Below are 19,664 nucleotides of genomic sequence, written 5' to 3'. Positions count from 1 at the left end.
GGGAGGGGGGCACGCAGAGAAGGGGGGACCCAGCACCCAGCTGCTGCCTCTGATGCTGCCGGCCACCACGGGTGCGACCCACACTAGCCCAGGGAGCAGCCCAACGTCATGGAAAAAAGAGAGAAACTGGTGGCAGGCCAGGCCTTGAGGGCAGCCAGAGCCTAGCCAAGCGAGAGGCTCACCGGTCTTGATCTCAGGACTCCTGCACAGGGCCAGCTTGCCTGTGCGTTTTACAAAAAGTAGAAATAATGTGTAAAACTTAAGCAATTGCTGCTGAAGCTGGTGGCTTTAGAGGTCCTGAAGCCTAGTGGTTAGAGAGGTGCAAGGGAGGCCCTCCCCCTCCCTGCCTCCACAGCAAAATGCTCTTGGGGGGCAGCTGCAGTGGAAGGCATGGCGGGGGAAGGCCCCTGTAAATGGGGGGGGTATTTAGGATGTGGTGCCCTCAGGGCTAGACTTCATAGTCCAAGCCTGGGGCCCCATAACCTAGGGGTGGGGAGGAAACACCCACTGGGGGCAGGCAGTAGGTGACAGTGGCCGCCTGGCAGAGCATCAGTGCCCAGCGTGGGCACGTTAGGGCTGATGCCCTTGTCACAGCATCCCTTTTTCTTTCCTGAAGAAGCCAGCTCCACAGCAGCGGACTCAGCCAGCTCCCCCCCCCCCAGGCCTGCTGCCATCTTGGTTTCTCCAGGAGTGCCCCTCCCTCTCAGGGACTGAGCATGGCAGGGGGGCAGCCTGGCTCCATGGTGGGCTTTTCAGAATGAAACGGTTTTGGTCTTAAAGGAAAGGAAAGAATGCCTTGAGATGCACTCCTTCTCAGGTGTGCAAATGGCCTTGAGAATGTGACTGTTTGCCATGGCTTGGCCCCCCTCCTGCTTGCTTCCTTGCCCCCCCCCCCCAGTTCTTGAGTGCACCAGAGAGCTGCCTGGGCTCTACAGGGACTTGGGAGCCACCCTGTCAACAGCCATTTGCAGCTCACTATTCCAGCTCACTATTCCACCCACAGTGGGTGGCGCTGTGGGTAAAACCTCTGCGCCTAGGACTTGCCGATCGCATGGTCGGCGGTTTGAATCCCCGCGGCAGGGTGCGCTCCCGTCGTTCGGTCCCAGCGCCTGCCAACCTAGCAGTTCGAAAGCACATCAAGGTGCAAGTAGATAAATAGGGACCGCTTACCAGCGGGAAGGTAAACGGCGTTCCGTGTGCTGCGCTGGCTCGCCAGATGCAGCTTGTCACGCTGGCCACGTGACCCAGAAGTGTCTGCAGACAGCGCTGGCTCCCGGCCTCTAGAGTGAGATGAGCGCACAACCCTAGAGTCTGGCAAGACTGGCCCGAACGGGCAGGGGTACCTTTACCTTTACCTATTCCACAGTGGGACCCCGGAGCACCCCTGGGCTCCAGACATCTCCAGCAGCAGATTCTTGAGCTGCGGTTCCTGCATTGCAGGAGGTTGGACTAGATGACCACTGGGGGTGCCTTAAACTCTACAGTTTTATGATTCTATGAATCTATGATTTCCATGCCACTTCACAATCTCAAAGGAACCTCGAAGTGGTCTACAACCTACCTTAAATAATTTGTGAAATTTCAAGCGCTGCAAATGAGAATCAGATACAAGTGCAATAAAGCCTCTATATAAATAACATTAGCAACTATAAATGAAATAATAATAATTTTGTTGTTTAGTCGTTTAGTCGTGTCCGACTCTTCGTGACCCCATGGACCAGAGCACTATAATAATAATAATAATAATAATAATAATAATAATAATAATAATAATAATATTTATACCTCACCCTCCCCGGCCAGAGCCGGGCTCAGGGCGGCTAACACCAATAAAATCACAGTAAAAACATAATAGGGAAAAGAAAAGAAAAAAACCAATTTAAAATACAGGTTAAAATGCAATTTAAAATGCAGCCTCATTTTAAAAATGCATGAAACAAATGTTGTGCCCACAGTTCCTCCCCACAAACAGCAGCCTTGGCTGTGGGTGGGCTGTGGCCTTCAAAAAGAGTGGCTGTGAATCGTAAATCTGTGAGGGGCAAACTGCGGAGCCCAGGATGCTTTGAGGGGGAAATGTGCTTCAAAGGGATCTGGTGTGCAGGCAGAGGACTGGACTTCTAAGCAGCAAGAGGCGTCACAGGAAGAACAAGAGAGCCAGACCCCTTGCTTCCTCCCAGCCAGGTGGGGGCACGGCTCACTCCCCCCCCCCCCCAGGGTGTTAAGCAAGTTCAGAACCCTCCAATCATTAACCTTTATTGATTGGCTTTATTTGCATTTTGCAGAGGGTTTTGACCCTGAAAGGCAGCACAGAAATCATGGTAACAAATACTTCTAACACAAAAAAAGTTCAGCCCGTGTGGCCAGCAGTGGGCTTTGCTGGGATCGCCCCGAGGGGCTGAGGGTGGCCGGAGCTGCCCTGGGCAAGGCAGGATTGCAGCCAGCCCCCTCAGACCAGAGCAAAGGCACAAAGTCAGAACTTAAAGGAAATGCAGAACTGAAGATTTCCTGTCCAGCTGTAACTCCACTGCAAAATGGGGCTGAGGCACTACTCACACACCTCAAATATTTGCATGTGCTCCCTCCACTCCCAGAATAGGCTCATGCCTTTTTCAAGTTAGAGGGGAGAGAGTTTTGCATGGAGCGTCTTTAACACAGCCATGCGCAGAGCAAGTCCCTTAACATTTCACTGTTCAGCACAGCATAGTTTAGAAACAGCTGCCTCTCACATCTCTCTGGAAATTCTGAGGGAAGAAAAATGAAATCAGCCTATACTTCTGGTGTGTTGAACTTTTAAATAACTATGTTTGGTTGTAAAATAATAATAATAATAATGCCTAGGAACTGTCATTTGTTAAGGGTGCTAGGAATTACAGTTCTGGGGTAAGCAACAATTCCCAGTATTTTTAGGGGTGGAAATGTACCTTAAATGTGTGATGTGTACACAGCCACAATCCTGAAAAGGATGGGAATGTGGAGGTAAGGGACAGAAACCTGTAATTCAGCTGAAACACATGCTGTTAATATTGGGTGGAGACAGATGAAGACTAATTGCATGCTTTAAAATGTGGGTGTTATCACTTGTGAACCGTAAAGGTAATGTATAATTCACTTAATTGATGATGTGCTCCTAATGGGTCCTGAAATGAGCCTCTGAGGCTGGGAATGGCAGAATGTGTCAGGGTTAAACACTGTCCTGGCCATAGCAGGGTCTTCTTTTTACCACCAATGACCACCCAGGGAGCAAAGATGGCCGACACCAGACACTAGACTCTACCAGTCTGTGGTTCTGTGATCCAGTTGAAAGCAGACACTGGGCAGTTCCACAGGACCCCAACCAATGCACCATGTGCAGCTCTCCCACCCCTTAATCACGGTGGCTGGAGGTTGATCTGTATGATCCCAGCTGCTGCTGCTGCTTCCATGAATCCAGCCACAAGCTGAACAAGGAGAAATGCACTTTTCATCAACACAACATAGAGCTCTTGGGAGATGCCATAACACTGTACAACTCTGTACAAAGCCACGCCCCATCAGATGAGTGAAAGCAGCGAGGAAGCTTCTTGGAATGGTGGCCAGGATTCGCAAAACTCCAACCCCAAATGCCATTCATGGAAATCCAGAACTTCAAGAATTCTTGTGCTGTGTTGGATCAGGATGGCCTAAAGATTTTTGCAATTCTTCAGAGGTGAGTCGGAAAAACTTTGCAGACTGTGGATGACTGAGTGAACCGGAAGGCCTAATCACGAAACGGAAGCGCATTGTTGCAGCACAACAAATGAGGAAAGAGATCCTAGAACTTACTAGACCAGAACTCATCCATCCACCAAGGATGTCAAGGTCTAACCATGGGCTGCTGTAAGTGATCCAAGTGGACAGTGTGATGGCCAGGTTCTGGAAGGGGCAGAAAGAACAAAATCTCATGCTGTGACTTCTGATCCAGAAGAACTGGATCAGCACAATGGGAAGGATCGTTTAATCACATGATAGACCTTAGGAAAGGTGAGCAGCTGAACTGTAAGGCTTGGTTCTCAGGTCCTGCTTTTCAAGGTCTATTGAGCTACTTCCCTTGCCTGAGCACTGAAGAATATGTCTGTTTGCTTTGGCACGCCTGATCAACATGACCCACAACGCAAACCCATTTACAGTAGCAGAATTCCAGTCATTTCTGGCATCTTGCAACTTTTGCCATATTGCCACCAGCTCAAATTACCCTCAATGAAATAATGAGGCAGAGAGAGCAGCACAGACTGCCAAGAAAGTATTGAGACAGGCCGTCCCACCTATTTGCTCTTGTAAGCTACAGGTCAACTCCGTTGATAGTAACTAGATATGGTCCAGCAGAACCACTAATGGGAAGACAGAACACCCTTTTCCAACCCTTGGTCAGAATTTAATTCCTGGGGGAAATTGCCACTTCATATTTACAAGCTAAGAGAGGTTAAAAGCATTTTGTAAAGAATCAGTGCAATTCAGTGTGAAAACTGCCATTTAGATCCAAAAGAGCAAAGAGAGAGCTTTTAGCATCAGGGCTCATCCTCCACACTTATTTTTTGCCCCGCTGTTTCGCAGCTTGTGTCCAGGCACTTCCACCCCTAACCTACCACCAGGTGCTTCGCCCAGGAAAACACACTCTTTAAAGCTGAATTGAAACCAAGGGCAATTTGGGTTTTCTGCAGGTGGCTGCCCAGATTCAGTGATCAAGAGTGGGATTTTGTGGAGAAAGTGCCAGGGTAAAAAAACAGAAGGGGGAAACTGCTCAGACACAAACCTGGAAAGCCTGGACTGGTGCCTACAATGTGGAGCAAAGCTAAGAGTGGATGAGCCCTCAGTCCTGTTGGAGAACACACACGGCAGAACCCAGTCCCTGTGCAAGGAATCAAATGTGATCTACTTTGCAGAAGCCAACAACTTGCTCTTGTTCTTGAGAAGGTAGAATCGCCAAACACAGAAGCAGTACTCCAAAACTCAAGTTCCTCTACTGACACTGCCTGAGCCCATTTGTAAAACTGACATCTCCTGCCCAGAGACCTATGTCCCCACTGTGGAAGGACGTGTGGATCCAGAATTGGCCTCCACAGTCACTTAGGGACTCATTGTTCAAACCGTGTTTAGGGAAGACTATCTTATTCGGCTACAAGGGATTGCCAAAGAAGAAGAAGAAGAACTCCAGTCAACTTATTTGGAAGCCTCCAGGATTTGGAGATGCGGGAGGGGCTGCCAAGCCTTTCAACAGTGCCAGCTGATTTAATGGCTTCCCTCCCCCGCCCCGTTAACACTGGGATAGAGACTCTGCAGCCCTTGAGAAGCTGGTGGACTATGACTACCCACCATCCCTGGCCATTGGAGATGGAGCCCAACTGCATCTAGAAGCTCCCCCCCCCGCCCTATTTAGGGGATCCCCTTCCCTAAATAGATAGGTTTCTCTACCCAGAACGATGGTTGGATAGTGTTTTCGAGGTTACCAGCATGAGTTTGACTAAACTGCGGGAGGTAGTGGAGGACAGAGGTGCCTGGCGTGCTCTGGTCCATGGGGTCACGAAGAGTCGGACACGACTAAACGACTAAACAACAACAACAACAACATTAGACTTCCGGTCAGCGCCGGCGCTTAATGGCGGATCTCAACCGGAGCTCCGGGAGAGATCTGCTTCGTGGGTTCGGGTCCTGTCAGCTACGGCGAAGCGGGGACCCTTAAAAATCACAGGCGCGTTGCCTGTGAACTGGAGACTCGGCGGGCACCTTTGCGCCCCCCCGACGCTGCGAAATAGCCTTTTTAAAGGCTCCGGAGGAGCGGAGGGGTCTTGGAGCGGTGCTGAGAGTCGTCTTCACCCAGCCTGCGAAGCGAAGCCGCGTCGCCATTAGCGGAGAGCGCTGACTTCTTCCCGGGAAATTGGATTAAAAGAACAACTATCCGTGAGTAGGATTGACCGCTAAAATATAACTGGACACTAAAAGTAAAGAAATTGGGCACCGAGACGGACAAGCACTAAAAAGGAAGTCTGCTTTCCGTTCTGTAGCAAGATCAAAGCGAAAGGCATTCTAGCTGTAACTGCTTGAGAGGAAATTTGCGGGATTAAAGAAATCCACCACCAAAGCAAAGAACTCCCCCCCCCCCGAAGGCAGGAGGAGGGGGAAGAAGATTTTAAAAGTGTTTCCCTGCCAATTTAAAAGAATTGGATTAAGTATCGCTGCTCTTTAACCTGGGATCGGACTGCCGGAGAAAAGGAACCGGCTAAGGACTGTTGCTATAAGAAGCTAAAAAATATCTCAAATTGACTTTGGTTACTTCCAATTTGAAACACTGTTTCTGTGGCATTACAAAGTTACTTACAGGACACTATTGACTGGGATCCCCTTGAAAAAGGAAAGAAAAATTGAAAGGGACTAGGAAATTTTTATTCCTTCTTTTTTGAAGAGTGTGGGATTACTTTGAGAAGTATAGAACTGACTCTACGCCCCCTAGAGGACCTACAAATTGTTTCAGCAACAAGTGGAGTTTAAAATTTGAGAACTTTGTTTGTGAGTTTTAAAGTCTGGGAATGACCTTGACTAAAAGACTTTGTTATAGCAGATGGTAAAGAGAAAGGGGAGTTACAAGAAACAACCTTGAGATCTGGCAGACAATACAAAATTGACACTTACATGCAAAGAAGGGCTTCTGTAACAGGAGCCTCTGGAACTATAGTGGCTGCAAAGCCAAAAGCGAAAGCAATGTCTACAGAAGAATCATTTGCCAAGGTATTGGAGAAGATAAATGACTCTTTGGAGGAACTAAAAAAGCAAGGTGCGGAGACTAAATTGCAAGTTGCTGAAACTAAAGTACAAGTGGCTGAAACAAATAAAAAAATTGAAGAAATCTCTGGGAAAATTGACCTAAATACTAAAAGTATAACTGACCTAGGGAATAAAGTGAACTCAAATGCAGAAGCAATTGGGAAATTATTGGAAGATTCATCTACAACACGAAAGATAGCCGAGGAAGCTAAGGAAATTGCAACTGCTGCGGAGGAAAAATTTCCACCAGTTTACAAGAAATTGGATGAATATGAACTGGCACTCTCTATGCAGGATATGCAACGCAAGGAGAGGAACCTGAGGATCAGACTTGTGCCGGAAAAGGAAGGAGAGAACTTGGTGGATGATTTGACAAAAGAATTTTCTGACTTTTGGAAGCAGGAGCTGAAGAAAGAAGATTTTAAGATAGAAAGTGCATTTAGATTGGGAATAAGACAGAAGAGAAATCGACCCAGAGATTGTCTTATTACCTTAAGATCAAAGGAGGAGCGAGATAAAATATTGAACCTGCACTACCAAACAGCCCTTCGAATTGAAGACTTTTTTATTGAGATCTTTAAAGACATCCCTAAGAGTATCTTGGACGCAAGAGGACACTATAAAGACCTGGTGACACTGCTGAAGAAGAACTACATACCATTCAGGTGGGAATTTCCCCAAGGCTTGTCTTTTAAATATAAGGGAAAGAAGAGAAGAATAAAGACTGTAAGTGATAAAGACAAGTTCTTGGGAGAACACGAAGAAGACCTACAGAAAGAGACATTTCCAGGACAAGGGCATCCATCACTGGACACGAACACGGTACCACCGACAGACGAGGAACAAAAACAGGGAGCTGTAGGAGGAAGGAGTAAATAATCCCATCATGGCTCTGCAACTTCTAACCTGGAATTGTAATGGCTTAAATATTCCCAGGAAGAGAAAAAATATATTTCATGCCTTAAAGAAAGACCAATTGGACTTGATTTGCCTACAAGAGACCCACGTGACAAGAGCACACAGAAAATTATTAATAAATAAAAGACTGGGACAGGAATTTATATCTTCAGACAGAGTAAAAAAGAGAGGAGTGGTGATCTATGCAAAAGAAAAATTGCAACCGAAACAAATTTTTAAAGATGATCAAGGAAGATATTTGGCAATTGAAATTCAATTTCAAGGAGAGAAGTATTTGATAGTGGGAATCTATGCACCAAACGAAGGGAAAGCTGAATTTTTTAAGAAGTTGCATGAAATTTTGATGGACCATATGGATTACAACTTAATTTTGAAGGGAGATATGAATGGAGTGGTTTCAACAAATATGGACAAGGCACAAAGACAGGTAATAACAAAAGATGGAAGACTACCAAAGACTTTTTTTGAAATGACTGACAATATGGACTTGATTGATATTTGGAGAACAAAACACCCATTAGAAAGAGAGGGAACCTTCTTTTCTGAAGCCAAAATGACATGGACAAGGATTGACCAAATCTGGGTGACTAGCAGTATGGCTCCGAATATAAAAAAAGTAGAAATCTGCCCAAAAACTTTCTCCGACCATAATGCTGTAAAGATGGTGATGAGGCAAACAACAACTGGTTCCTTCAGATGGAGAATGAATGACACCTTATTTAGAGACGAGGAGATCTGTAAGAAGGCCCAAAAAACCTTGAAAGACTATTTTGAAATCAACTTAAGGTCTGAAGTAGAAAAAAGAATAGTTTGGGACGCAAGCAAAGCCGTGATGAGAGGGTTTTTGATTCAGCAAAATACTTTAAAGAAGAGAAAGCAAAATGAGAAAAAGGAGAGAATTTTGGAAAAGATAAAAGAAGGGGAAAAACAATTAAGATCGAAGCCAAAATCCCAAGAGATTCTAAGAGAAATCAAATTTCATCAAACACAATATATGGAACTGATGAATCAAGAACTAGAGTGGAGAATTAAACAAATGAGACAAAAGACTTTTGAATCTGCTGATAAATGTGGCAAGTTACTGGCTTGGCAAATAAAGAAGAGACAAAAACTCAACACGGTAACAAATATAGACGTGGAAGGAAAAAACATAAGCAACCCAGCGGAAATTAGGAATTGTTTTCAGAACTACTTTAGACAACTTTACACACAAGGGCCGCAAAAAGAAATGGACATACAACAGTTCCTCGAGGAAAATGGGCTGAAAAAGGTTTCGCATGAAAGTAAGATAATATTGAACCAGGAGATATCAGCACAAGAAATAGAAGATGCCATTCAAGGCATGACGCTGGGCAAATCTCCTGGACCGGATGGACTGACTTCCAAATACTACAAAGTTTTGAAAGAAGGGTTGATACAACCTTTGAAGGAAGTCTGCAATGAGATTATGGAAGGGAAAAGGGCACCCGATACGTGGAGAGAGGCCTACATTACACTTATACCAAAGACAGAGACTGAAAAGACCCAACTTAAAAACTACCGACCCATCTCGTTATTGAATGTGGATTACAAAATCTTTGCGGATATTTTGGCAAAAAGACTGAAGAGAGTTTTGATGGAGGAGATTCACGGGGACCAAGCGGGCTTTCTCCTAAAAAGGCACTTGTCGAACAATGTAAGGAATATAATTGACATTTTGGAAAAGCTGGAAGTGAACATAAACACTAAAGCTGTTTTGATATTTGTGGATGCCGAGAAAGCCTTTGACAACATTTCTTGGAGTTTTATGTTGAAGAACCTCCGGGGGATGGGGGTAGGCCAAGGGTTTGAAAATGGTATAGGTGCAATATACTCTGAACAGAAAGCCAAACTAATTGTAAATAATGTGGTTACAGAAGAGTTCAAGATTGAAAAAGGGACACGTCAGGGGTGCCCTATCTCCCCATTACTTTTTATATCGGTCCTGGAGGTTTTGCTCAATATGATTAGGAGGGACCAGTTGGTTAAAGGGATTCAGGTCGGAGCTAAACAATATAAACTGAGAGCATTTGCAGATGACTTAGTACTTACATTGCAAGAGCCAGAAGCTAGCACGAAAAGAGTTTTGGAAATAATTCAAGAGTTTGGTCAAATGGCAGGATTTAAATTGAATAAGTCTAAGACAAAGGTTTTGGAGAAAAATTTGACACAGATAGAAAAGGAAAGGTTTCAGAATGAGACAGGGTTGACTGTGGTTAAAAAAGTGAAATATTTGGGTATAAATATGACAGCTAAAAATGTGAATTTGTTTAAAGATAATTATGAAAAAACTTGGAGAGAAGTGAAAAAAGATTTGGAGATTTGGTCCAACTTGAAGCTTTCCTTGTTAGGCCGTATTGCAGCTATAAAGATGAATGTATTGCCAAGAATGTTGTTTTTGTTCCAAGCATTGCAAATAATTGATAAAATGGATTGTTTCAAGAGGTGGCAAAAAGACATATCTAAATTTGTCTGGCAGGGCAAAAAGCCCAGAATTAAATTTAAGATACTAACGGATTCAAAGGAAAGAGGGGGGTTTGCCCTGCCAGACTTTAAACTTTACTATGAAGCGGCAGCTTTCTGCTGGCTGAAAGAATGGCTACTTCTTGAAAACACAGACATTTTGGATTTGGAAGGTTTTAATAACATTTTTGGGTGGCATGCATATTTGTGGTACGACAAGGTTAAAGCACATAAAAGTTTTAAAAATCATATTGTCAGAAAAGCACTACTAAATGTCTGGGACAGATATAAAGACTTGCTGGAAAATAAAACTCCAAGGTGGCTGTCGCCAATGGAAGCTAAGGCAGTTAAAAAGTTAAATATGGAGTCCAAGTGGCCAAGATACTGGGAAATTTTGGAAAAGGAAGGGGACAAATTGAGATTGCAGAGTTTTGAGAAATTAAAAGGGAAGGTGAGAGATTGGTTTCACTACCATCAAATTAATGAAGCGTTTAAACTGGACAGTAAAATTGGCTTCCAGGTGGAAAAATCAAAATTGGAGACAGAACTGTTAGAACCCAGTACTAAGAATTTGTCCAAAATGTACAATTTGCTGCTGAAATGGAATACACAAGATGAAACGGTTAAATCGGTCATGATTAAATGGGCTCAGGACATTGGTCATAATATTTTGTTTGCTGATTGGGAAAAGTTGTGGACCACCGGGATAAAATTTACGGCATGTAATGCCTTAAGAGAAAACATTATGAAAATGATATATAGGTGGTACATAACCCCAGTCAAGCTTGCAAAGATTTACCATGTGCCTGACAACAAATGTTGGAAATGTAAAGAAACTGAAGGTACATTTTTTCATCTTTGGTGGACCTGCCCGAAGATTAAGGCATTCTGGGAAATGATCTATAATGAACTTAAAAAGGTATTTAAATATACTTTCCCCAAGAAACCAGAGGCCTTTCTCTTGGGTATTGTCGGCCAAGGGGTGTTAAAGACGGATATAACTTTCTTTATGTATGCTACAACAGCAGCTAGAATACTCATTGCGAAGTACTGGAAGACGCAAGAACTACCCACACTGGAAGAATGGCAGATGAAGGTGATAGACTATATGGGCTTGGCAGAAATGACGAGCAGAATCCGAAACCAGGGAAGAGAAGCAGCGCAAGAAGAATGGAAAAAATTCAAGGACTATTTAAAGAAATATCATAAAGTTAATGAAAGTTAGAATGATGTTGGACTGGAAAGTAAATGGTTACTATTAGCAATGGTTAAGACAAGGAAAACAAGGAAGAATAGTCTAAATTTAAATTAAAATAAGGGAAGATTTGCTGAACAATCGATAAGAATTTGGAATACAGAAAGGGGAAGCATGAGGAAGTCGGGGAAGATAGGATATGAAATTAGGACATGAAATGATACATGTTTCTTGTTTTGTTTTTGTTTTTGTATGTTTATGTTTGTTGTATTGTGTTTATATGGAAAAATAAAAATTTAAAAAAAAAAAAAAAAACAACAACAACAACAACAACCCAGAACATTCCAGAGAGATTTCTTTATCAAGTTAGCATCTTCTAACAATTAGCTCCCATTAAGGAGTCATTCTGAGCCATTAAGGAGTCATGAAGCAGTTGTTGTTTTTTCAAAACAGCAAAAAAAGCTAATGTTATACTAACTAGACTGTTCCAGTTACAGATAGGTAGCCGTGTTGGTCTGCCATAGTCAAAACAAATTTTTTTTTCCCTTCCAGTAGCACCTTAAAGACCAACTAAGTTAGTTCTTGGTATGAGCTTTCGTGTGCATGTATCTGAAGAAGTGTGCATGCACACGAAAGCTCATACCAAGAACTAACTTAGTTGGTCTTTAAGGTGCTACTGGAAGGAATTTTTTTTTTTTTGTTTTAACTAGACTGTATCAACCTAAGTTGAGTGTCCTGATCAAAAGTTATATTCTGCCTTTTCCTTTTCCCAAAGTGATCCTGCCCGGCTTCAAAGCGAACCCACCGTCACAGCCAGCAAGCAGCAATCTTGCAGGACTCTAATGTCACAAATGGGAAGAGGCCGTCATAGCTAATTCCCAGTGCAGCTGCTTTGCATGCAGAAGGTCCCAGGTGAAGCTTCCCCCTCACAGCATCCACATGCCAGGAAAAGGTTCATCCTCGGGCCAATGCCAGGTGCTTCTGCAGCTATTCGATGCGCAGGACCCTTTGCAGGGGGTGGGTGGGGTGAGAACCTTCTGCTCCCAGCCCTGGCAGGGGAAGGAGGCAGGCGGAGGCTCCTGCTGGGCCTGGAAGAAGCCTCTTCCCTGGGAAGCACCTGCAAATGCTTGTTGGTTCAGGAGGCTCGGGATCTGCGTAGCGTTGACACCCCAGATTCCCAGTGATAAAAGCTACTGGGCCGGTTGGGAGAAGGTTCTGCTCCCTGCAAATTAAAGGGCGTTGTCTTGCCTGGAAATTGCATCACCTGCCTTTCTGAAGAAGGGGGAGATTTCCTGGTCGGCCAACGAGCGGGACACTCCTCCTCCTCCTCCGGAATTGGCTGTTGCCTGTTTGGACCCAGGTCTGGCCTTAGACGTGGGCTGGGGCAGTGCCAGGCTTGGCACAGCTCCCTGGGCTTGTCCACACACATGGCAGCAACCACAGTCACACATCACACGTGCAACACCAACACTACCTTGTTTGCACAGCTGCAGCGTCTCATGGCAACACACACACAGAAACTGGTCCCCACCACACCCAGCAGAGCCTGCGCACAGGGCAGGACTTGGCAGGGAGGGGGGCAAACCCAGCACTGCCCAATCTGACCCTCCTTTATAGAGACTCCCATCCCCTGCCCTGGTCCCTTCTTAGGGAGTCACGCCCAACCAGACCCTTGGCCCACCCCTGTCAGTGCTGCCTGCTCCCAAGGGCAGCCGTGGCTCTCAAAGGCTTTCAGACAAGGGACGTTCCCAGCCCCACCTGGAGGGGCTGACATTGGGAACTGGACCTGCAGCAGCAGCTCTGTCCCTGGGCTGCTGTGGGCCTGGGCTCACGAGCAGATCCGTGTCTGGCCACTTCAAAGTCCAGCCCACGTGGAGCTATTTCATGGGAACACGGCCCGGAAGGTGCTCTTGTCACCGTTTGCACCCACCCACTTCCACCCCCTGGATGCAGGTGAAGGCAGAGAAGGAAATCTTAGGCACCGGAGGTCCTTTGCTGAAGGCTAATTGCATTCTGATGGAGTAATGCAGAACAACAAACCCCTGTGTTGCAGACTTAACACAACAAACAAGACAAGCAACACGCAGACCAGTATACTAGATAGCACTGTAATTCTTATTGCATAATATACATGATTTAGTAACAAAAACAAAATGTGTGCACTTGTAAATTCTCTAATTTAGCTCTAAAGCATGGGTAGGCAAACTAAGGCCCGGGGGCCAGATCCGGCCCAATTGCCTTCTGAATCCGGCCCGTGGACGGTCCAGGATCAGCGTGTTTTTACATGAGTAGAATGTGCCCTTTTATTTAAAATGCATCTCAGGGTTATTTGTGGGGCATAGGAATTCGTTCATTTCCCCCCCAAAAAAATATAGTCCAGCCCCTCCACAAGGTCTGAGGGACAGTGGACCAGCCCTCTGCTGAAAAAGGTTGCTGACCCCTGCTCTAAAGGGAAGGGAGAGCAGCTCAGACTGTCTCAAGCAGCTGACCTGGAATAGCATGAAAGGGAAGAAAATGGTGAGCTATTTAATTGAACCCCACGGCCTTGGTGGAGTTCTCCAGGGACCAAAGCCTCTTGCCTCTTGCCCCTTGCCTTGGGCAGAGGAGGGCTTGCTCTGCTCCAGGTGCCCTCGGTTCCTGGGCCAGCTCTGCCTCAGGCTCCACAAGTTCATGTGTGGTTAGTCATATATTAATCTATCCGTCGCTTTTCACGTGAGTCTCAAGGCCTTTTTACAGGCACACCATAAAAAACACTGAAAACAAAAATAGTACAAAAAAGCAACAATTAAAGATGTATTTCAAAACAACACAGAATCAGCACCAGAGGCAAAGAGACCTTTTCACTCAGCTAGAAAAGTTTTTCAAGTCAAATCTGTCCCCAGTTGTTTATGGGAAGTGACAATCATGGACGCCCTGCTGTGACGCAGAGGGATGCTGTGCACGGAAGACGGGTGACCCCCCCAAAAGGCCTGCCCCGAGTTACTGTGGAGGGGGCTGTTGAGATCTGGGGGGATTTGAAGGAGGAGCTCTCCTGCAGGTCAGAGTGACCGGCTAGGGGGCATGTCAGGGATCAGGGTCCCTTTCAAGTTCCCTGGGCCTGAGCTGTTAATTCCAAAGCCTTGAACTTGGCCCAGAGGCAGAATGGCAGCCAGAGCCACAAACAAGGTCAGCAATGCTGGAAGTCATTTGCCCCGCAGGCAGCCCAGTCACTGCGTCCTGCACAGCTGCAGCCTCAGGAGTAGACCCTATGCACATGGGCACAAGGAAGGAGCCTGATGAACACACTCGATGTCCCACCTTCGCAGCAGTGGCACTCCAGACACTCTGCTTGCTGGGGGGGGGGGGTCTCTAATTCCCCAGGTGCCTTTATAGCATCCATAGAGACCCACGGAAGGAGGAGTGATAAAAACTGCCTTTAACATTGCGCCACGACAGGCTGGCAAGTCACACCTTTCAGCAGGCAATTATTCTGCAATTATGTGGTTTCAGCCTAATCCAAATGTAATTATGTGGAGAATTGCTGTTTATGAAGAGTGGATTGGCGCAAAGGAGCCTCTGGCACAAGGTAGTTGGTTGGGGACATGAGGTACCAGGAGATGATGACCCAGTCTGGCCACCCAGGCAGCTCAGGAGATGCGAGGGAGGAAGGAGGGGACCGCATTGGGGCTGGGAGGGGGCCTGGAGCAGCAGTGCTTCCAAGGGCAGGAAGACCAAAGATGCCTTGGCTGAAGGCCTGAGTGGCACCAGCAGCACCCAGGACACGATCCCCACCTGCTGCAGGCAGCAGGGCCCCTTTCACGCAAGGGAGAGCCCCCGCTGGCCTGCAAAGCACCCTGGGACCTCTCAGTCTGCCAGAGGCTCAGCCCAAGGCCCATCCTGGCAGGTGCCCAGATCATTGCCAGACCATAATTTCAAGGGCTGCTGTGTCCTACCTGCCTCCCACAGCATCCTCCGGGAGCCCCAGAAACAGTTTAGAGCTGGCCAGGAGTTAGGGACAGGTTCTTCTTTTACTGGTATATTCACCTTCAAAACACATTTTTCCCCTGAAACTGCAGTCTTGTCATTTTCAGATGTTTGCCATCCGCCTTCCTAAGCATTCAGGGATCAGGTAGGAGGGGGAAAGTCTAAATGCCTGCTTGTTTTGCAAGACCAATAACAAGCCCTTTTCCTGGTGCAACACACAGCCAGGGAGGGAAGCTGCTGGGGGGGGGGGCAATGGGCAGCTTGGCAGCCCTGTGGCTAACTTCAGGGATGGCCCATGCCTGCAGGAAGGGAGCAGAAGTTCCTGAACCCAAGAGGCACTCCAGACATGGAGATGTGAAGATGCTTCATAGCAGCTTTCTGGGGTCCCAGCCAGGGGGCGGCAAATGGGTGCATTGTCCAGGAGCTGTGCTTTGCTCCCCCCTCCAGAATTTTGTGTGAGTAGAAAATTGTCTTTTCAATTTTTGTCATGACAGACAGTGACAGCTTCCGTGTAAAGGATGCCACCTTGCTTTTATAACAGGAACAATGGACTTCTTGATCCTTGGGGTCCCTTCCATCTCTACAATTCTATGATTCTAGAGAGCAAAGGCACAGCGAAAGTCTCTTCTGGAAGACCCCACCCCACCCCGCCAAGTCTGCTCACCTTCCCTGACTGAAGGTGGATTTTGCAGGACCGCTCCTGTCACTCAAGAATTGCTTAAGGCAGCTTGCCTGGTAACCAGAGAACCTTTGCAGATTTAAAGGCTGGACCTCTGTTTGCAGAGATGGAGTCAAACTCCCCTCCCCCCCCTCACCTGGGCTGAGCAGGATGGGCAGCTTTTTGCACTGTGAATGTACCCCTCTGAAAGCATCCCCCCTTTTAAGTATTTCCCCAGAGACCCCCCCCAAAAAAATACATTCTGAAAGCCTACATTCACATACATGCGCCACAACTTATATCAGCATACATCCTTTGGAACTGGTCTTTGGTTTTCTAAAGAATTTGTAAAGGAAAGCATTATTCTAAGTCTAAAACTCCATCTCACTAGCTTTATCCAAAAGCGTGTGCCTGCGGTACTCAGCCCCCCAACTGCTTGACCAGGGCTGCACGGAAGGGCGCTTTCTCTGCTTCTAAACCCAGATTGTGTGTTTTTTGTATTGGATTTTGTATTTTTGGATAAAACTGGTTTGCAACTTTCTAGTTACAGCATAAACTGTTTTCTTGATTTTTTGGTCTCCCCTTGTTCACTGTCCCCTTAACATCCTTTTTTCTAAAGAAACAAAAAGCATGCCAGTCACTCAGTTGGCACTCTTCTCCAGGGGGGTGCTCTGTGCCCCATCTGGAAAAGTAGTTCCCCCTGCTGCCCCCTGTGACAGGGAGTGCACTCTCAGGGCTGCAGACAGGGACAGGGCAAGGGGCACAGACCCATAGCACAAACCTGCACCTGCTAATTCATAGGCAAATTTAGGCTGACTTGCAGAGCAGCTGGGAGAACCTAGATTTGGGCTCTTGCTGTCAGGCCTGAATTTGCCTCTGGAAAAATGAGGGTGCTGGGTGGTCCCAGGGGTCTCACTGGGACTGTGATTTGTAGCGCCTTTGGTCACCACTTCTGTAAGTGAAGCTCACATTTTGTATTTTTGCGTTGTGAACTGCGTTGTGAACTGCTGGGTTAGGGTTAGGGTCTGTGATCTTCGGATGAGGAGCGGTATACCATATAAATGTAAATAATAATAATAATAATAATAATAATAATAATAATAATAATAATAAAAAAAAAGATTAAAAACACACCCACAGCATGAGATTAAAGCACCACAGAGCTTCCTCCCAATAAGCCTGGGAGTGTAGTTTACCCACCACAGAGCACCAAGAACAACCAAGGATTCCTTGGGGGGGGGGAATGCCATGTGATTTAAATGGGCTTCAGATGTAAAGGAGAAAAGAGGCCAGAAATGGGGGGGGGGAGAGCTCTAGCAGAGACGACCCAGGGGCTTGTGCCCCCTGCCCACCCCACCTAAGAGGTAAGTAAGGAAGCCCCCCTTTCTGTCCTGCATCTGGACCTGATCCTGCCCTTTCCAGTCACTGCCAGCTGCCTTTCTAGACCGCGCATCTCACTTCTAAGCCTGCCTTCCAGAGCTTATCCTGCTCCTGTGAAGGAATGGGGAGTTAGCACAAGATTTTCCAGACCGGTGCAGGCTGGGGGCTTGCCCAAAGACCCCTTCAGGAAACGCTAGTGGGGCCCACAAAGCCAAGAGCCTTGGCAGCCCCATAGCTGGGCTCTGGATGCGCCCCGCTCCCCCCCCCCCGGCCTCATGAGGCTCTGGATAAACCACAGGCACACAAATGTGGGGGACACTTTCATGGAAGGGACCCCAAAGGTCCAACCCTCTGCAAAGCAGGAATCACAGCTGAACAAATGGACACCCAACCTCAGTTTAAAGCCTTTCTTCATATCAGCTACTTGCCAAGAAGTTGCATCTCTTCAGAAGGCTTTGCCTTTCCTTTTAAAAAAGTGAAAATGCCCCTAACAAATGAAGATGAAAACTCCACGCAGATAAAATTAAATGCCTGACTAGCCAGTGGTGCCTGCAAAGGTGTCCCTTGTGATGAGGAGGCCAGCAGGTCTGAAAAAAGACCATGAAGGTGCAAAGGGCGTGTCGCTTGGAAGGGGCCACCACTGGAAAGGCCCACAAGCTGCTGGAGGAACCTCCTCCTCCTCCTCCTCCTCCTTGTGGCACCTGGGAAGCACCTTGAGCCCTCCTGAGGCATTTTCTCTCCCCCTGATGCCTCACCTCTGACTGGCACAGAGAGAGAGGGTATGGGCCCAGAGGGCATCCTGCTGCCACTGCTGCCGCCTTGCTCCTGGTCCTGCCAGCCTTCACCAGAGATGCCCAGGGAGCAGCGTGGGCACCAAGGGCAGGCAGAGCGGCTGGTGGCAAGGTGGCAGGGAGCAAACAGGAGCAGAGGCGGACCTAAGCTGCCTTGAACCCTTGGCAAGGACACGTTTCAGCATGGGGAGGTGTGATTTTTCGCCCCCATACCTAACCAATCCCTAGGTACGCCCTGGAACAGGAAACCCAAAGGGGAGCCCTCGGTGGTGGGCTCGCAAGCGCTGGAGGCAAGAGGAGCCACCTGGGCAGAGTAGCCTGAGGGCATGCGTGGAAGGGGGGTCTGCCTTTGAGGCTGCTTCCCCCCGAGACGTGTCCCCCGACAAGAAGGCCTGCACTGGCTCCCAGCAACACGTGAGGCACCTGCCTGCCACAGGCAGCCCAGCCCCATGGCGCTGCTCCTCACTCCCATACGCCTGCCCTGCCAAGGGCACCAGCGCCCAGCACTCCCAGTGGCCTTGCCAAGGGGAGCAGAGCCCCCCACTCGCCCCCGTTCCCCAGCTGATGGCCCCTAACCAGGCATTCCTCAGTCCTACCTGTGGGTCCTCTGCCGGGCAGGTCCTCTGCTGTTGCCGCCGCCTCCTGCTGCTCTTTCCAACTGTGCCAAGGTGGGACGGCCTGAGCGCAACCTTGCTTTTATGTCCCCGCCCTGGGATGACACACTGGCCCAACCCAAGTGGTGCAAACACGGGGAGGGAGGGAGGGAGTGCTCCTGCCATACACCTGCCTCTTCACTTCGCACAGGCACTGATTTTGCCCAAACCGGAGGGAGGGGATGGAGTTCAAAAGGAAGGGTGCAAACACACGCGCGCACACAGGGATTTTGTGCAAGGCTCCTGGTGGTTTGTCAGGAGCTGCCTGGGATGGGCAAGAAGAGTGTCGCTGGGGCAGAGGGAGGGACCAGGGGGCTCACGGAGCACGAGAAGACCCTTTGGCGGGGTCCGGGCTCTCAAGTGACAGGAGCAGCTTGGAGGCGGTTTTGGTTCCTCTCCAGCTTGTCAATCCTAATCCTTGCCCAGGTGTGTCTGCAACGGAATTCCTGCCGCCTGATCTGCCCTTCGGGGCTTTCCCCGTCCTGCTGCCGCAGCAGAGAAAGCGAGATTCGCGAGCGCGGCTTCCTGGGAACGGGCCGGGCCGCGTTGTGCAAGTCGGGGTGGGAGCAGCGTGGGTGGAGAGAGCAGAGAGAGGAAAGCATTTCTCCCTTCCTCTGAACCGAGGGGCCATCTGCCAAGCTGAATGTTGGAAGGGTCGGGGCAGATTGAGGAAATGTTAATCTGTGGAACTCACCGCCGGAGGAGCCAGGAATGGCCATCAGCCTGGATGGCTTTGAAAGAGGGCGGGGCAAATTCGTGAAGGACAAGGTTTTCTGTGGCTACTAGCCAAGATAGCTGTGTTCCACCTCCTTTCTTTGTGTTCCTCCTCTGAAGGCTAGTTGCAAAGCATC

The 19,664-nt window shown here is 47.8% G+C and overlaps 1 protein-coding gene across 3 annotated transcripts in view; it reads right to left on the bottom strand.

Annotated features, from left to right (window-relative positions):
* EPPK1 (epiplakin 1) overlaps positions 1-18,859 on the bottom strand; it is a 38,430-nt gene extending 19,571 nt beyond the window's left edge. For all 3 annotated transcript variants that reach the window (XM_083621750.1, XM_083621751.1, XM_083621752.1), the window contains exon 1: positions 18,757-18,859. The gene's annotated coding sequence lies outside the window, so the exon portion shown is untranslated. The remainder of the gene's footprint in view (positions 1-18,756) is intronic.
* Positions 18,860-19,664: the final 805 nt, after the last annotated feature.

This window comes from Podarcis filfolensis, assembly GCF_964270895.1.
Source record: "Podarcis filfolensis genome assembly, chromosome: 7".
Taxonomy (NCBI): domain Eukaryota; kingdom Metazoa; phylum Chordata; class Lepidosauria; order Squamata; family Lacertidae; genus Podarcis; species Podarcis filfolensis.
Note: the sequence above shows the minus strand (reverse complement) of the source record. Positions and strands in the feature narration are given on the sequence as shown.